Source organism: Acinonyx jubatus, chromosome C2 (genome assembly GCF_027475565.1).
Source record: "Acinonyx jubatus isolate Ajub_Pintada_27869175 chromosome C2, VMU_Ajub_asm_v1.0, whole genome shotgun sequence".
Taxonomy (NCBI): Eukaryota; Metazoa; Chordata; class Mammalia; order Carnivora; family Felidae; genus Acinonyx; species Acinonyx jubatus.
The window spans coordinates 34,075,897-34,095,336 of NC_069384.1; the positions used below are offsets into that span (position 1 = coordinate 34,075,897).

At 35.4% G+C, this 19,440-nt stretch overlaps 1 protein-coding gene across 3 annotated transcripts in view; it reads right to left on the reverse strand.

Moving 5' to 3' along the window:
• Positions 1 to 19,440, reverse strand: part of GBE1 (1,4-alpha-glucan branching enzyme 1) — a 277,101-nt gene that overhangs the window by 23,116 nt on the left and 234,545 nt on the right. The window lies entirely within an intron of this gene.

Genomic DNA, 19,440 nt, shown 5'->3' on the forward strand with positions numbered 1-19,440 from the left:
GAGATTTTTGACTCCTTGGGACTTTTCAATCCAGAAAAGCCATAGAGAACAGTATGCAGTAACCTTTCAAATATTTAATAATAGTTATGCTATCTCCATGTATCCTCTGCATCTATTACTAAATACATACTAAATACAATCTCAGAACCTTTAATACTTCCTCATTTGAAATGTGTTTTTACGCATTCCCCATCTCTGAATTCATTCCAGTTCTAGATCCTGGTTATCGAAGTGAGGAACACAAAAGTGAACCAAGTGTCCACATGTGTCTGAAGATGCAGAACTAAGCAGGCCTCCTGTGCACACACAGGATCTCGTAAACATACTCCCCGCCCATGCTACAGGTACATTCATGTTGCCATCCTGTGTTCTGCTCCAGTGTAACATCCGATTTTTCATGCTGAGCTATTAGATATGTTTCATTATTGTCTTTGCAACAAAGTAAAAGCTACGGCTATTATGTTCAAATTTATGATCAGATTTTCATTAAAAAGTATCACACTGGGGTGCCTCAGTGGCTCAGTCTGTTGAGCGTCAGGCTTTGGCTCAAGTCATGACCTCACGGTTTGTGACTCTGAGCCCCACATCGGACACTGTGCTGTCATGCAGAGCCTGCTTCAGATCCTCTGTCCCCCTCTCTGACTGCCTCTCCCCTGCTTATGCTCTTTCTCAAAAACAAATAAAAAAAACATTTTAAAAATATATCACATTAAAAGTACATGTGGGTGACAAACAATGACCATAATTTCTTGCTTCGGGAACCTCTGTCTGGGTAAGAGATGAGGAAGAATTCACTTAAGGAACTGTTGCTGGGAGGGGTGGCTGCATTTCATTCAATCTAGGTCAGCCTGCTCTGACTCAAATTCAAACTGATAATCAGATTATTGGCATTTAATGAGAGAGGAACAGAGAAAGAACAATTGGTTGAGATTCAAAAGATGACAATTGGGCACAGGCACATTCTAAAGTCACTCAGTACAGCTGAAAATGACTTGAGCACACCACATCACTTAATGGCAAAACACAGATAGCGAAATTAAATAACTGGAGACATTGTAAATAAATGGAGCCTTGTGGAATGAAAGGAACTATTAAATTTAAAGTTTAGCTTTTGCTCATCCTAGTTCATTAAATACTTTACAAATCCTCAAAAAACAAAAAGAAGAAGAAAAACAAGTACAATTTTAGAGAATAACGTCCTAGAATACTTTAAAAACTTTTGTAATAGAGTATCAATTATTAGATTACTAGTTAAAATTACATTATTATTGGTAGTAGTGTCTGCAGACAGAAAGTATCTCACCGAAAGCAGGGGTTCCCATTGAGTGGGCTGATATTCACTGGTAGCTGTGTTATTATAAGGATCTCATTGAATGAATAATTACGTTACTAGAAGGGACTGGGGATCTATATTTGCTTCAGACATTGTCTGAAGACTACATTATATTATTACATACATCTGATACTGTATTTCAAATAATATGTATTTTTTGATTAATAAAATGCAGATTCATTTAAAAAGTCATAGGACTTAGAGTAAGGTTTTGCTTATATATATTTTTTTTCAATCAAGGATGCTGAAAGAACAATTGTTATAAAATAATCCATTTCTTTTTGACATTGAAAGGGATCATCACACTTAAAATGGCTGGAATCTACTCACTTAATATATATAATTTGTAGCTATAAAGCAAAAGCTTACAAAAGCCATAATACAACTTTCAAAACATCAGTTTGGACCTGTTTCTCTGATCTATAATTTAAAGGAAACATTCTGCTGTGGCCACTTTTGGAATTACCCAGCCCTGTGTCCCTATTACTCAGGGAATACAATAACGTCCTTTGGGAAAGCAACCCTTAAACTCCAGAAATGACAATAATTTAAAACACTAGATTAAAAGTAATAATTGTGGAAGAGTCTTAGAATTGTGAATTACTACCCACATATTATTCAAGAATTAAGAAACCCATCTTTTAAGGATGGTGCTTAGAAGGACAACAAACAAAAGCAGTTATTTGAGCAACTGGGTTGATTGACTCTTGTGCTCTCACTTAGGCATTTCCATACTCCTTCTTCCTCACATGCACATGCATATGCACACAAACATGCACAAACACATGTGACAGGGCACTCATACAGCACCAGTATCCCTGCAAACCCCCATCATCCACTAAAGAACATCTCTCTGAAAATATAACTCAGAGCCAATGTATACTTATTTAAAATTATTTTTTAAATATGGCTTCCAATTCCAAATCCACAGGATACTCTCAGCAGGCCTTCTTTCATTCATAGCTACCGCCCAACACTGAACAGAATATCTTTTCATAAAAGCTTCTCAATAGATCTTTGAAACATTCAGGACAATTCTGATTCACCAAAAAAGGCCAAATTACATATTTTATATTTTTGTATTAAAGGAAAGTAGAATAAGTTCTCTTTACTCTCCCACTAACTTACTGGATACACACAATGTATAAGGCACTGTGAATGATAAAAAAATGACTAAGATATAGTCTTAGTTTACATACAACTTGCAGCCTGTAAGGAGAGATGATACGTGCACATGAAATGCCTATAAATAAAGCAGAAAGCAATATGCAATGAGAAGTAGAGCCAAGGAGGAAAGGTAGGATTGATTGTCTGTCTATAACGGGTTTTGAAAGCCGGGCTAGGCTGTTAGGATTTAGTTCGGTAATTAAGCATGAGAATGTTGAAGCCTGGTGAGAAAGAGTTTGACAATTAAGAAAATTAACCTAGAGGTCAGGGTAGAATAAGACGGACAAAGGAAAGACCAGGTCAGAGAGAACACTCAGGAGTCTTACAAGGGTCCAAAAATAGTAGTATGGTTAAACCTGGAGAGAAGGAATGGAGAGGGAGGCATAGATGTATCAATGAGATTTTGGATGGAAAAGTAAGGACACTGATGCACAATTTGGGGAGACAAAAGTAGAAGGGGAGAATGTGTGTGTCCAGAAACATGCCACCAGTTTAGTAGCAGAGCTGGGATGAATATACCAGTCGAATGTAATCTAATTACCTTACTCTCTACATCGGGGCATCTATTTTATACAGAGAAGCAGGCAGAACCATTTTGTAAACTGTTTCTTGTTTAATTCTAAAGGTGAGATTCTAAGGATAAAGTGACCAGAATGAATAGGATATGAGAGGAATAAAAATTTAAAAAGCAGATAAAGTGATATTCATCGAAATGATTAGTCTAATTTAAAAGATTGATGTTAAAAGACTGAATTCTTAACATTCCGTATGGTGTCTGAATATCTGACATTTATTGTATTTGTTCTAGATCCATCTTTATTCATTAGGTTCATTCAGTCATTTTATTGGTGAATACAAAATATTGGACCGAAAACTTTACCTTGCTCAATTTGGCAAAATACAGTAGGAAAAAAAAAATGATAGAATGATGGAATTATTTTATGAAGATTTTTCTAAAAAAGAGATCAAATAGGTCCCTATCCATTTGAATGTCATTTAAAAATATTATGATTTCTTCTTATTTTAAATTCAATAGCTTCCTAAGTATTTGATGTATCTATCAACAGGTTGACATAGATAAGTTTTAAGCTTTATTGTATAATCTATGTCCTTAAATTTGAACCAAGAAAGAGCCATGTTCTGGAGACCTGTACTAATAAGATTAAAGAAGAATGAGGGCATGAAGACTCTTAAATTCAATGGCTCTTCAAATACTTCAAAAGCTGCTGTGTTTGCTCAGCCACTTGATAAAGTGTCTGTTCAAAGTATAAGGATTTTGATGTAAGAAGTACTATCATTTATATCATTCTGCACTAAACTCACTTCACTCCTGCTGATGAAGCTAAGGAAATTTATGGTAAGGTACAACCCCCAAGGTTTCAAATTGAGCAACAATGAAAGGGGCTCTCCAGTCACTAGGTGACCATAAAAATGGCAAAGATGGTAAGTTACCATATATCTTTACATCTAAGCCATCATCAATTTTAAGATGAATTATTTTATATATCCCCAATAAAGAGAGAGAAAAAAATCACTACCATGGCATTTATTGTAGGATATACCCCAATGGAAGATATGCTAAAATGTGGAAAAAAATGCACCCCTTAGAATATATGCATTTATTATGTTATTTTCAGATCTGATTCTTTAATCAACCCACCCACATTATTATAGCTGCAATAACTTCTGGGAGCTCAATGATCCCAGGAGAGAGAATCTATGTCAAAGGCAGGAAACATCCTGTAAGAAATTTAAGGAATTGTGAACAAACATCTGGTAGAGTAAGAACAGGTGCTGGAAAGCAAAGACAAGTTTATATTTTTAACAGCCTAAAAATAACTACCAGCACAGGACTTGGCACAGTGTTCTAACATAATCCTCCCATTTTTATGTTTCATGAATTTAATTTTTTTATTGCCAGCTACATTCCACAAAATCTTCAGTTACACCTGTTGACCATCTTAAATAGACGTCCCTTTATTTTATAAATATTGCTAAATTGAGCCGAGGCAATACTCTGGGTCATACATTACAACTTTTATTTGCTCTCTCTGGTCTTGTTCCAAATACAAAACTAGCAAAGACTTGTGATGTGTAGTTATGTATATTATTAATCTGTATGTGTGTTAATGTGAGGTGTGTGTGTGTGTGTGTGTGTGTGTGTATGTGTGTGTGATTTAGGCAGTCCCACAATTAATTCTGTGACCTTAAATATATATTAACTTAAAAATTCATTGTTGAAAAGGAATTTTGGTATTTTAATTATTTTTTCAAAACTATTTTACGGCAATGTGGCATTTATGACTACATTACTTTTGATGGAAAATATCCATTTAATTTTTTTTCTTTTCTTTAGTTTAAAAATCCCCAAAGATTATATTTCTAAAACAAAATTAAAACAGGGAGAAATGTGAAATACATAAAGGAATTTACTATTGAATATAACCAAAGTATATTTTAAGATACAATAAATGCCACAACACAGCATCTCTCTAAGGTAACCATCTTTTTTTTGTTTAACTCTAATTAGTTCATATTAAAGTTTTGGTATCTGTAAAAAGCACCATCTTCATGCATGAGCTACACATAAGCATTCAAGTTTGTGAGCACTGTCTTCATTAAAAGTTTAAATGACAACCACATGTTTTAATTAAGTACAAAATATATTTCTAGTATATTTTAGGATGCGCTCATTTCATCAACAATAGGTTTCTGCAATTAACTACAATTCCTTCAAGTGTACTTCCTTGGCTGTAAAATTTTTAGAAACTGTATAATGCAGAATAGCAAATAAAACAAACTCAAAGGATGAGGGGCTCAAATACGATCTACCATATTAATTAATGGAGTGCTATGCTTTTTGAGATAAATTTTCATGCAAATTATTAGTTTATTCTTCAGCATGCATGCTTATAATGACACACATCAGTAAATAGCAAATTGAATGATAATACCAAGTACTGTGTGTCACATATCTCTCTATGCAAACAGGAAAATTATTCTAAATACTTTACAGAATACTTCGACTGATCTAACTAGGAACTTTTTATTTGTCTTGGAAGATTATATAACTTGAAATAAAAAATGTCATTGTTTCTCAATAACTCAAGAAAGAATAATAATGAAAAAATATGCCCACAGTTAAAGTCTAATAATGAAAAAAAATATGCCCATACTTCTAGCCTAACCATCCTCTAAAATTGTTGCTTTTTGTCTGTGACATTAAGGATTACCCAAAGAACTTGTAAATTCAATTATTTGATGAAGCAATAGCAATTATTTAGAATTGAAAAAGAAAAAAATAAGATTTTCATTCACCTTATAACCACATACTTTGTCATCTAAATGAGTTTTGACCATGCAGATTCAACATTTTTTACAAACACATTGTGCTTTTGAACTCAAAATAATTTTGACTTAGGCTATAAAGAAACACCTTTTCCCAAACTTACTTAATACAGCCTTCAATGGAATCCAATGAAATATACATAAATGGAAAAGATAATTGGAAACTTCAAAGTCCCTGAAAAATAATGACAATTATAAGCAGTAAGTAAGTGTCATCTGTGCTGCCTTGCAGACAGACTGGGATACGAGAAATCATCCTTTAAGAGTAAAATATGGTGGGTTCATCCACATGCTTTGGGGACCAACAATTACTTTCGAATCCCAATTCTGGCAATTGCTAACTGTGTGTCTCTAAGAAAGTTACAGAACTTCCTAGAGGCTCAGTTTCTCATTGGTAAAACAGAGGTGCCATATCAGAGGTTGAGAAGATTCACTGAAGCAATGTATAACCAGTGCTTAACATTGTGTCTAGTGTTGGGGAAGATTCTCAAATGATTAGCTGCTGTTTATATTATTATTACAGACCCCGGACCATTTAAACTGATGTCATAACAGATGAAAAATGTAAAGAGGGTCTATTTATTCTCTATCTTACTTTTTACACCCAGTTTGGCCTCTTCTTCCTTAATGACATTTACTTTCATGCCCTTACTCCCTTGACTGTGTTCTCACTAGAATTCTAACACTTTTCCTATTATATAGAAATTTAATATTAAGGATTAGTAAGACAGTACATCAATCTCTTTGAGAACTAAATACCTTTTTAAATTTTCAGGTTTTTTAAAATTTTTTATAGGCTTTTAAATATGTTTATTTATTTTGAGAGACAGAGAGAGGAAACACACACACACACACACACACACACACACACATACACACACACACACAAGCAGGGAGGTGCAGAGAAGGAGAGAGAGAATCCAAAGCTGGCTTCATGCTGTCAGCGCCAAGCCCAACGTGGGGATTGATCTCATGAAGCTTGCAGTCATGACCTGAGCTGAAATCAAGAGTCAGATGCTCAATCAACTAAGCAACCCTGATGCTCTGAAGTTTTATTTTTTTTAAAGAAAAGTTCTCCTCAAGCTTCTGAGAAAGATTGGGAAACTACTCTGAATACTCTAACTGAAAACTAGCACCTCCCTACGCCCTCCTGTTCATGTTCTAGTTTTTCACCATGCCATTATCAACCTTTAATATACTATAAGCTTAACTATTTCATTTTTCTACCTTTCTTTATTAAAATGCAATATCTTTAAGGGATTTCTGTCTTTACCCACTCCTCTCCTTACTTTCCTACTACCTAAGGCCTGGATTAATACCTGACATATTTATTGAATGGATTTTCTTTTCATTAGATTTTCTTTTCATTATTGGAATATAATTTACATCCTCCTTGGGTTTTGATCTATGAGTGTTTTTGCCAAACCTGGTGAAATAATTTAATACTACTCTGGTTATTAAAAAAACAAAAACCCAACCTTGATTTTCTTTCATTGTGTTATAGAGTTAATATTTCAGATCTGTACAATATCTCTTCTAATACAATCCCATTTCATTATCTACAAAGTTTTACTTGGACATTTTAAAAGATTTATTTCCTTCTTTTTGGAGCAGTCACAATAGTAAAATAAATGCATGTCAGATTGAGCTAGTTAATTCTTAAAGTGATTGGTATGTGCCCTGGAGACAGCCATTTTATATAATTGTTAGTTTAAGTGGATGATTGATTACATATTTACTAAAGTCAGCATATAAAGACCTGTATTATCAACTTGACTGGTTAGCTTTCTTTATACAGATGACTGAACTTAAGCATAGAACATTAAAATGACTAGCCAAAAACCATACATATACATGCATACATTAATACATGTATGTTTGTATATAAAACATAAAAAAAATACATAAAAAATAATTTGGCAGGGCCAGGGTAGACACATAGGTATAATATGTTCTACCACTCTATCACCATTGCTACTGAAAGACTGAAAAGTGTATGAACATTAAAATACTTCAACATTTGAAAGCTGATTATTTAGCATTGGTAGTAAACATTTTTTTCTTTATTTGAAGTTATAACTTATGTGTGTAGCTAATGTATATTCCCCTTTCTCTTGTAGGTTTCAGACCAAATAGAAAATCATAATACCCTGGGGCTCACTCAGTGCTTTAGAGAACTAAATGAGAATGGGTTGAGCTAGTTTCCCTAGAAAAACTGTAAAGAAAAGCCTGCAGGCCTGTGTGTGTGTGTGTGCACGTGTGTGTGCGCATGTGTGTGTGCGTGGGCATGTACCCATATGTGCCCCATCACTCCCCGTTATTCCTGAGCACTTCTGGGCACTCAGCCCATAACTATCATAACTGTATCTAGATTGATGACTGTAAGGGAAAAGATTTGAAGTAAACATTTCCCCACAGGCACTAAAAAAATGAGTGACACAGCTTTAAACACACACACATGTGACTGCTAATAAATACATTTTCCAGGGGCATAATGAATCTGATACAGTAGTTTGCAATCATCTTTAAAACAGTCATATTGGTTACTCTTACTAGGTAGACATGCAAAATAATACAAGCAAAGAGCAAAGCTGAGAAGTTATTTCCGCAAAGTGCTTGCTTGTACAATTCAAAATGAAATAACAAATGTTTTGGTATGATAGTCAGACATGGGAATGAATTATATAATTCCAATGAACAAAATTTCTGGCAGGTTTTGAATCAAATTCTATGTAGATTTAATTATTTTTTCATAGTTATTTCACAAATGTGAGCTTTATTTGCAGTATCCAATTATTATTAAAATTCCAAAGTGATGACACTATTATGGTCATGAGAGAGTTAATCGAATGCAGTAATGTGATTCCGTATACGCTTTAGGTACATTGAGGCAGCCAGTAGACAAAATGTCACCAGGAGTGAATTTCCTACATTCAAAATTATTAAGGTAAGAAAAGGAAATATATACAATTACATGCTTCTAATATAAATCTACACGGAGGCTCATCTCCCTAAATCTGTCCAAGACTGTGTCTCTTGTGTGTGGCTAAAACAAATCAGAACTCCCATGCTGTAAACCTATGCCGGTGATATGGAGCTCCCATGCATGTCATAACTTCCACCACTCGGGGAAGAACAGGAGCAACAGATTATCAGGAAAGCTGATGAAAGCAGACCTCTTATCCTTCACTTCTTTGTAAGTGTCTTCTTCTGTTCTATGGGATGCTTAATCCTCAAACCCTTTTATCCTTCAGTATCCTTCAGGATCTACACTTTCCCAGTCAGCACTTGAAGCTGAAATATACTTAGGTTTATATCTTGGTTTAATAAAAAAAAAAAAAAATGAGTAGTCATTTTTTTTTCTTAAGAAAGTTATTTTACCCCTAGAAAAGTTTACTTTTAAAATGAGTATATTTGTTAAAAAAAAATCCTATTTAAACTGATCTGTGTTTGAGTATGTTAGAAACTAGGATAGTTTAACACTGTGGAAAAATGACATTTAGTCAGGGTTACCATGAACTCTTACAAAGAAATGCAAAGAAAACATAAAATTATAAGTAATTAGTGAGACACCCTTTACTGATTTTAATGGCATTTTGACAGGGTAACAAAAAAAGTGAATTATCTGGTGCCCATATGAAAGACTGCTGAAATTATGGGAAGTAGATTTAAATCACATTTATTCACTTAACTAGGAATATGATCTTGTGAAAGTTATAAATCTTTCTAGTGCTCATATTTAGGTTGAGGATAAGAGAAGTCAAGGTGAATAAAAGCATTCACACACTGTAAAGTGTTATGCAGATTTAATTTTTGGTACTAATTTAGAAACTATGTCCTAAAATATATCTTCTAACCCAACCAATTTTATCTAATTTCAATGGGCTGAACCAGGTCATGCTAGGCTTCTTCTACCTCTCAAAAATCTATGCTTCTATGCTGCTTGGTATTTCCCAGTGGTCATTAAATACCACAGAACTATAGTCGATGTAGGGTACACCTCAGCATAGGAGGGTGATTAGGGACCATCTTCACAGGATTGAAGCTCTGAGTGTGTGTGAGTTCTTCAAAGGAAGAGCGCAAAGAAGGAAATAAAATAAAAACTTGGATTTGGACCTGAGGAAACAATAGCACAAAGTGGGTACAGAGGAAAGGGAAATCAAGACAATGCTGCAGCAGATGGAAAAATGGAGTGGGAAAGAAAGGTGAGCAAATGATGCCAGAATGTGGAGAGGATTTAGCCAGGAGAAGACTGAATTCCAGGATGGTAAAAACATAGAAATCACTTTGTGGCGGTGAACTGGGGAGCAGGAAATGAACAAAGTAGGACGTGACAACGTAGATAACAGAGGGGATTTGTAGCTACTTCTCTCATCCTTTCCTTTCCTTTTTTTTTTAAAAAATACATTTAATTTTTTAAATTAATTTTATTTTATTTGAGAGAGAGAGAGAGAGAGAGGGAGAGAGAGAGAGAGAGAGAGCGAGAGAGAGAGAGAGAGAGAGAGAGAATGCACAGGTGGGGGACAGGGAGAGAGAGAATCGTAGGCAGGTTCCACACTCAGCATGGAGCACAATGTGAAGCCTGATGAGAAGCCCGATGGAGGGCTTGATTCTACAACCCTGGGATCATGGCCTGAGCTGAAATCAAGAGTCAGATGCTCAACCGACTGAGCCACCCAGGCACCCCACCTTTCCTTCTTTTTATGATCAAATTTCTAATGCATTTTTAGGTCAATGATGATGCCAGTAATGTTGGCTATAGCAGGTAGCACTGAGCTCATGGCACGTGGAGGACACTATCACTAAGCCTTTCACATGCATTAATGCATTTAATTCTGACAATAATTCCACAAGTAGGTGTTTTAAAGATGAGGAAACCAAGAAACAGTGAGGTTACTTTCATAACACGAATAAGCTGCAGGGAGAACTTGAATGCTTAGACAGTCTTATTCTACCTTCAGAGCACAAGGTTTTAACCACTATTCTAGTAATGAGAACAAATTTCTCTACATCTGCAAATATAAGAACTGGAAATACAACTACTGAGCCATTGGGAGATAAAAATGTTACAGTAAGAGAACAAACTGAAGAAAATAATGTTTCAGAATCAGAAAAGAGGGCTACCATCAGACAAACATATTTTTCGTGTTTTCCTTAGCTAGGAAGAAAGACAGAGTGTTGAAAGGGAAGGTACTAAAGGGAAAATAATTGACTATCTTTAAATATAAACTGATGGAGAAAAAAAAATTACAGTAATGTTTATAATTTTACAGACAAAATAATTTTCTGTCTTAATGTTCCTGTAATGAAACACTTATTGTGCACCAGTAAAAGGTAATATGATTGCATTTCATTAAGTTATACGTTAATTAAATAATTATTCTCAGTAACATCTAAAGAATATTTTCCTTATTCAATAATTAATACCATATAGCAACCAAAAAGAATCAATTAATTTCACAAATAAACCTCACATACATAATAGGAATCATTTAGATATTTTCCCACCATTCGGCCAACAAATACTATATTAATAGAATTAGAAATGGTTTTTACACATGGTTGTAATTGAAGCCACTGTTTCCAAGAACACACTGTGTATAGCTCTACTTTTGCCACTCTTCTCTGGAGAAACAGAAACTCTTCTTTCGGTGGTGGCATCCATCTATTTAATAAATACATTAATTGTAGTGAACCAGTAATTGTATCATGGTTTAATTTTAAGAAACCCCTAGAGTATTCAGGTAGCATTTTCACATATAAATGAAACACTGACTATTCAACTTGATCCTGTGAGATTCTCAGAACAGCTTAACAGAAAATGATGAAAATGAAAATACCTCACTTATATAAAATCTAAACAGCATTCTGGCATACAGGAGATATTTTACTGAAACAAACAAACAAACAAACAAACAAAAACAAAAGCAAAAAAGCTAATTTCTACTGAGATCCAGAAGGAAAACGTAATTTAAAATTCAGTATTAGAAATCTATTTTAGACACAGGATGTTCTCTTAAAAAAAAAAAAACTGGCGTCAGATATAAAGAAAGGTGATGAATACAATTATACAACTTTTTTTTTTTTTTTTTTTTTAAGTAGTAGAGAACCATCTGTTTTGGACTACTTACTTAAATACAGGACTATTTTAAAAGAAAGGTTAGACATGGAATTTTTCAGGCCAATGTTTTCTTTTTAGATTTTCTCCTTCTATGGTTGCAATGCTGTTCCCTATGAAAGGAAAAGGTTTACTAAGTGAGATAATAAGTGTAAAGTATTTGCAAAGTGCACTGTACATAGGAAGTTTATAAGGGAGGGTAGATCTTATTATGAAAGTCTGTTCAGCAAATATTCGGACAATATACTCTAGTGTGTTAATTTTGAATATTACAAAATCATGATGTATCTTCTTGACAATATTTGATCAAGTTTCCCTTTATACCATTTAATATCTACTTTAAGGGAAAAGCAATAAATTCTAGTTAACTTTTGTGTTTTAATTATTTAATTAAAGAACTCCAGGGGTTCTTTCGCTATTAGGTAGCTGTTATCTTCCATCCATCCATCTATCCATTCATCCATATGTCTGTCCATCCACCCAGCTATCCAACACCCATCCAGCCATCCACTTCTGTCTGCCCATCCTTCTACTCATCATTATCCATCCATCCAACAAAAATTTAGCTTTATGTGTACCCAATACATTTTCAAAAAAACTTAAAACATTTCTTTAAGTTTATTTATTTTGAGAGACAGCACGAGCGGGATAGGAACAGAGAGAAAGGGGAGAGAGAGAATCTCAAGCAGGCTCTGTGCTGTCAGCTCAACACCACAAACTGTCAGATAATATGACCTGAGCTGAAACCAAGAGTTGGGGGCTTAACTGCCTGAGTCACCCAGGCGCTCCGAGTACCTAATACGTTTTAGCTAAAGATATAATTGCTAATGTGCGGGTAAAACTCTTAGTCTTACATGTATCTTGGCATCAATTTCCACATACTAGTACCTTTTTTTACAGATTAGTAACAATAATCAACCTGGGCACACATGTTTTTCTGCCCATTAGCAATACAATTATTAGGTAAGTATGTATTGTTTTTAAAGGTTATAACAATGTTTCTGATTTCTTTCTCCCCCACAAATGGACAAGAAATAGAGGACAGAAATCTTGACTGAGCTATTGTTAGATGAATTTCTGGAACCAGAGGAGACCATTCCCGCACAACTGAACTATTAAACAAAAAATGCCAGAAATGCTGTTGAATATCTCAGAGCACTGAGTGAGATGCTACATAGCACTCAGACATTTAAGAAAAAAAAAAAAGAAAGAAAAGAAAAAAAAGAAAGAAAGAAAAGACAAAAAAACACACTTAAAACCATTTGTGTTTTAAGGGCCTGCTCATTATTCATTACTGCCTATAGTCTTATGAATATATATTAAGCCAATCTAAAATTGTTACAGCAGTGGCAATATTTTAATCATGCAAAATATTTTCTTACTCTGTGATTCATCTTAAATTCCTGGGTAGAAAAATGATGCTAAATCATAGGCTCTTTATTGCCAGTGGAGGTGGGGATATGCATCTGTCATTATCACTAAATCAGAGGGACTGTTGGACAGTGTTTAACAATAAAAAATGATCAAAAGGACCTCTAGATAATGTTTAAACGTATTACTATCATCTTGAAACTAAAGAGGGCTAACCTGGCAATGAATGTGCATTCACTTTGAAGCTATAAAAACAAAAGTAGGACCTATATTAAATATGAAATTGTTAGTAGGATTATCTCTGCTCACATAAAAAATAGCATCATTAAATTGTAGTATAGAGCAAAAACACACATACACACACACAGAAAAGAAACATGCTTACATCTGTTCAAAGTCATTGTTGTAGATCTTTTATGAGAAAACCTTGTATATTTTAACACGTTTTTCTTTTTTTTAACCAAAACATATATAACCTGGAAAACCAGGTTGAGATGCTCTTATTTTTTGGTCCAGAAATTAACCTTTATATATAAATTCTTGATGGAATGTGACATTTAGCTAATCCAAAATTAAGTCCTTTGTTTTTGTTTGTAGCATAAAGCATAGCTTCTATTAAGCACAGTGTTACATAACCATGCTTCAAAGGCTTCTGTAAACTAAGCAACGCACAGCAACCTCTCTGCCTTCAGCAATCACACTCCAGTGAATCATCCAAGTGACCTTATTTGCTCATTAGAAACTCTGTGTACAGGTTGCAAATGTCAGAGTCTGAATTTATATCTTAAAAAGTACATCTTGCGGCAGTTTAATGAAAATATTTCAAAGATCTCGGGTCAGCTTCAACTATTTACTCATCTGTTCCCTTTGCTTTAAATATTTTTGGCTGGGATTCACATATTTTTCACAAGCCATACTTCATGATCACTCCTCTTAACATTTCAGGATTGTAACAGTTTAAAGCGCCATGTGGAAAGGAGGCCGCCCATACACTATTGTTTCCGCCCCCGTCTCAGCATGGTGACAAATAATTTAAAAACATTTTATTTTAGTGTTGTTCATGCTCTCGGAACAGTGTGAATCTGCACATCCCAAGACACACACATTACAAATAAGGTGTGGAGGCTTCAAGTTGACTCTGAATGTTATACAATAACCTTAAATTGATGTGATGCCTTGAAGGAGTTTGTTTGGCTTTGGACATGGAATGAGGACACATTCATATTCTACTTGAGAATACAGAAAAATTCCCTCGACTGGAGTATGTACATGTTACTCAGGGGTTATGAGGAAGAATTTCTGGGAAAGAACCTTTGGGGGTGATGGCGGGATGCTGAGGGAAGTTAGTTGAAGACAGAGAAGCTTGCCTATGCTGTGAATTTGTGTATAATTTTCTCATGCTACCTACTGCCCCATAGAACTATATGTAAATTATTTCAAGCATTCTAGAAATAAGTCATCATTGGCAAATACCACTATTGCTACCGCCCCTAACCACACGTAGGCACCCATGAACTGAAAGAGGCACCATGGCATAGTAGAAAGGACATGAGCTTGGCAGTACACTGCTCAACCTTTATCAGCTGGGGGCCGGAGGGAAATTAGGCAGTTACTTAAGGGCCTGAGTTTACTGACCTGCCACACGAGGCTAACATAACCTACCTCATAGAGCTGCTGGGAATACGAAACTGGATACTTATTAAAAATGCCCAGGTAGGGCACCTGAGTGGCTCAGTCGTTACGCACCCCACTCTTGATTTTGGCTCAGGTCGTGATCTCACAGTTCATGGGTTCAAGGCCTGCACTGGGCTTTGTGCTGAGAGCTTGGAGCCTGTTTGGGATTCTCTCTCTGCCCCTCTCCTTCTTGTGTGCCCTCTCTCTCACTCTTTCTCTCTCTCTTAAATAAATAAATAAATAAATAAATAAATAAATAAATAAACAAACAAACATTTAAAAAACATAAACAACTTTTTAAAAAATGGCCAGCAAACACAAGGTCCTCAAAAGAGGTCCCCTAGCATCCACTCCTTCGTATCAGTCAAAATGTGGTATCATCATTTGTGTTATTCAAAATGGATTAGAAAGAACAGTTTGTCCTTGGGGGCTTAGAAGTTTTCCTTTTGATTCAATGCTGATTTGATGACATTCTAAGTGAAGAAATGTGATGAAAGACAATAATGATTCTGATAATATTAATGACATTATGTTTTTTTTTCTTCTTTCTTTCTCTGCAGCTAAACAATATTAAATTGCAGGCAAATATGACAGATTAAGTAAATGTTTTTTTATCTTCCTAGGTATGAGATGTGTGACCTGCCTACTTGTCCGGTATATTGAGATCTGAGTTCTGCATCACCCGCATTGCTATTTACTAATTAAAGAATGTTGGTGGTTAAAAGACCAATGTGAGACAGTGTATAAGCAAAGGGTATTCACTGGTTTTTTGTTTTGTTTTGTTTTTAATTTTCTGGAATACGGCTATAGATTCCTTTTGCAGAAACATTACTATGTCCCTTAGCAGTACCATTAAGACCACATTTCAAAATCTTAGTGATACACATCAGACTTCTCTTTTAGCTTTCTGAAATGTATCATCTTATTCTGAAGTGATAGTTAAGGGCATCCTTAAAGTGTTTCTTCTACTTTGCCTGGCATTGTCCCCAAAATAGTTCACCTTACAACAGTTTCTTGGGAAGACAGTCACCACCTATTTCTACAGATTTGAGTGAAAGTTGATGTCTTGCTATTTGATAGACACACAGGATATACAGGTTCAAAAAATGGAACTTGCTCAAGGATTCAGACATGTTACCTATTCGTGGTTTATATTTCACAGTGACAGAAAAAGTTCAAATGATGTCTTTAGAAACTTTAAGTTTGTTCTGGCACCAAATCCTACTTTGCAGGGAATTAAAAATTTGATGAATTTCTTGACTTGATTAATATAGCCAATCTTGCCACTGTGGATTCTTCACAGTGAAAATCTGTATTCAATTCACTGGCTCAGGAGTTGGAAATACCGATGGCACAGGACAATTCGGCAAAGTCAGAAAACACAGCATAGAAATCCTAATTTTTTTTTTGTACTTTCCATATCTGAAATGATTCTACAATGCTGAGCTACAATGTCTTTTAAAGGTATAGGACTAAACTCAGAAAGATGAAAGACCGAAAAGAAATGAGACTTGTAAAATGCTAAGGATAATAAAGAGAACTCTTAAAGCTAAGCTTGAAACAATAAGAGCTGAAAGAAAGCATAGATGTATCTGCTGCTGATGGAAGACGGTATGATCGTAACATTAGTAACAGAGAACTGTTGTCTTCCCCATTAACAGGTTAGAGGCAAAAACCAAAACATATATTCCAGAATTCCAGAGTTCTAAACATCATCATTGAAATTCTAAACATCATCATTGAAATTCTTCTAAACATCATCATTGAAATTCTATGTACCTCCATTTATTAAAATCCCAAATGAAAACTTATATTTTACATACACATATATATATTTTTTAAGTAAGCTCTGTGCCCAATATGGGGTTTGAACTCCCAACACCTAGATCAAGAGTCACATGCTCTACTGACTGAGCCAGCCAGGTGCCCCTAAACTTATATTTTCTATTCCCCTAACTGGTTACTCCACCTTGCTTTGCTATCCTAAATAATTATACCACTACCATTCTTCCCCTTGTTCAAAATGAAACCTTATATTTTCTCTTCTACATCCCAAGTCCAAACAACTGCTGAGTTCTTTCACAAGAAAGCAGTTCTATCCTATTGTCATTCCTTCAGCTCGTGCCCTAATTATCTTTTACTGTACTGTAATTTCTCATAATTAATATCTGTACTTCCCATCTGTTTCCTCAAGAAAGCTCTCTTACACACTGGGTACATGAGAACTTTTCCTAAAGCATACATTCTTATCAAGTAGTTCCCCAGCTCAAAAACCTTCAGTGACTCACTATGAAACTATGGAAAAAAGTCTAAACTAATTAATATGGCACTGAAATCTTCTGTTAGGTGATCTCAATCTATCTTTTCGGCTTTATCTCTTAGTATTCCTTTTTAAGGTCATCATTCTCCAATTAATTCATTGTGCTATTCATTAAGCATGTTCTATGATTTCCAACAGCTGAGATGGCCCCCCTTACTTTTTTTCTACAATTTTCTACAATTTTATCCTTTTCTCAATGTCCAGGCTTAACAGTCTTTTCCTTAAATGAGTCAATCCATCTATCAATTTCTCTCTCATACTCTTTAGTTTTTCTTTTACTTATCTCCTGTTCTCCCATGGAACCTTCCCAGTCACTTCTCATTTACTGCATTATGCCTTACAACCTAGTTTGTTTTCATACATCTCTTCTCCCCCACTGGCTTAGGGTCAAGGACAGTTGCCTAACAAAGGCTGCAGTAGATCCCAAGTATACTGTAAATTGTAAATGTATTTTGGCTTGATTATAAAAATTATATTTTGACTGTATTTTTATTATATCACATTTTCAGGTATAGAAAGATTTAGTGTAGGGCATTAGCAGTTTGGGGCTGAGAAGGGTCATGTTATGAGTTGCTATACATCTAGTATTTATTTGCATTTCTTTACAGAAATGGTGAGTACATTTGCTTCTTGGAACAGTATAGCTATTCTTCAGTGCAGGTAATCCCATCACATTGATGGGAGCATTTTATATGTTAACTGGGGCACATCTGGGCTAGTAGTCACAGCCACAGCCATCTCTCCTATGCTCTGAAGTCATGTGGAACTGTGCTCTGCTGGGAAGGAAAAGGGCAGGGAACCATCGCTCACCACACTCAATGTCACGGAATAGCACAGGGTAGTGGTAACTGCTGTGGGCTACTTAACTAGATAGCACTGTCCTGTTCTTTACTGTTGGAGAAATGGTCTGTCTGGGTAACCACTTCATTTCCAGAATCCTACTTCCCGAGTCCACTTTCTACTTCCTGGAAACCCAAGGTAGTTCTCTTGATCAATAAGCCAGTTATGGTGATATAATTCTACCTCCTAGAAATGTCTTTGAGGATGTGAGACTGAATTCTGGTCAACAGAAAATAAAAGAAAATTTCCTAAAGTGACTTCATTCTTAAAAAGAGGAAAAAAAAATCTATTTGCCTTATGTTGTGTCTGAAGGTTACGTTTGGAACCATAGCTGTCGTCGTATAACTATAGCAGGTACCATCCTGTGGACACTGCTGGCACCTTGAGAGTTGAAAACAAAAGGAAAGAATGAACCAGGGAACTTCGTGATATTGTCACAGTGCAGGGGTCACACTACCTCAGGGCTTATTATGTGGCCAAATACATCTTCCTGACCGTTCGAGTCAACTGAATAGGGAGTTTCTTATACTGTAGCTAGAGATACCCTGACACATCGGACTTCACAGTGGCACGAGGCACCTGCTCAGGTGGCAGATGGTGATCACTGGTAGGACTTCAGGGAAGAAGAACGCCATTTACACTGCCGGCTTCAAAATTTGTGTTGGGTTGTTGCAAGGTCCTGAATCTTTTTTTTTTTTTTTTCATGGATCTGGTAAATCATAATGTCCTTAAAATACACTGCACTTTCCCTTTTGCAACATTTACCACACTTAAAATTCCTAACATTTTTATTCTTCACTAGTTTAAAAGCTCCATAAGGGCAGTGAGTGTATCTGCCAGGAGAATTCCTGTATTTACAGGACCTAGCAAAGCGCTGACACACCAGTGTTCAATAAGCAGACACTCAGCAAATATCTGGGAAATGAATACATGAATGACTAAATGAACATCAGAAACATTCTCTCTGTCATTTCCTTTGCTCACACTCCTATGCCCTGGTTCCTCACTGGTTCAGGCCTTCAAAAGTGAGCTATGTCCTGCATTGGAGGACACAGGAAAGAGAAAAGGGAAGGAAGCCATCTTTACAGCTATCGTCTCCATCCTCGGTGGAGAAGGGGAAAGGAGATGATTCTCAAAGGCAACTTACAAAATATTTTCCTAGAAAAAAACTACAGTCATCTCCTGAAGTGCATATGGGATCAAAATATCATTTAAAAAAAAAAATGTTCAGAATCATACTTTTTAGAACCAGGATGAAGCTTAGGATTG